Raw genomic sequence first — 323 nt, 5'->3', positions numbered from 1 at the left:
TGAAAAAAAAAATGTTCCCAGCAGCAATGAGTTAAAGGATACATCCCCTACACCTTAATCATGCAAGTCACATACAGCTTGGTGTCTGATCCATCTGTCAAGTTAATAGTGACACACAGCCAGATGCTGCAAAACCTTGGTCTTCAGTTGGTTGTTTTGACCCCAACTTGCCCAGTTCAAAGATCAAACACTTTACACATTTGTAAATGAAGCATGCCACTTCAACATTTTTGATTGAGTAATATTTTTGCTTTTATACAGAATACCAGCATATACAAATATATACATATCAAAGACAATCCTAATTTCTTTTAAACTGTAGA

The 323-nt window shown here is 35.3% G+C and overlaps 1 protein-coding gene across 1 annotated transcript in view; it reads right to left on the bottom strand.

Moving 5' to 3' along the window:
• The window catches only part of LOC119592143, a gene marked incomplete in the record, with an annotated part of 95,275 nt that overhangs the window by 17,027 nt on the left and 77,925 nt on the right, over positions 1-323 (bottom strand).

The sequence above is a fragment of the Penaeus monodon genome, chromosome 29 (assembly GCF_015228065.2).
Source record: "Penaeus monodon isolate SGIC_2016 chromosome 29, NSTDA_Pmon_1, whole genome shotgun sequence".
NCBI lineage: Eukaryota > Metazoa > Arthropoda > Malacostraca > Decapoda > Penaeidae > Penaeus > Penaeus monodon.
The sequence above is the reverse complement of the archived record's forward strand: the minus strand, read 5'-3'. Positions and strand labels throughout refer to the sequence as shown.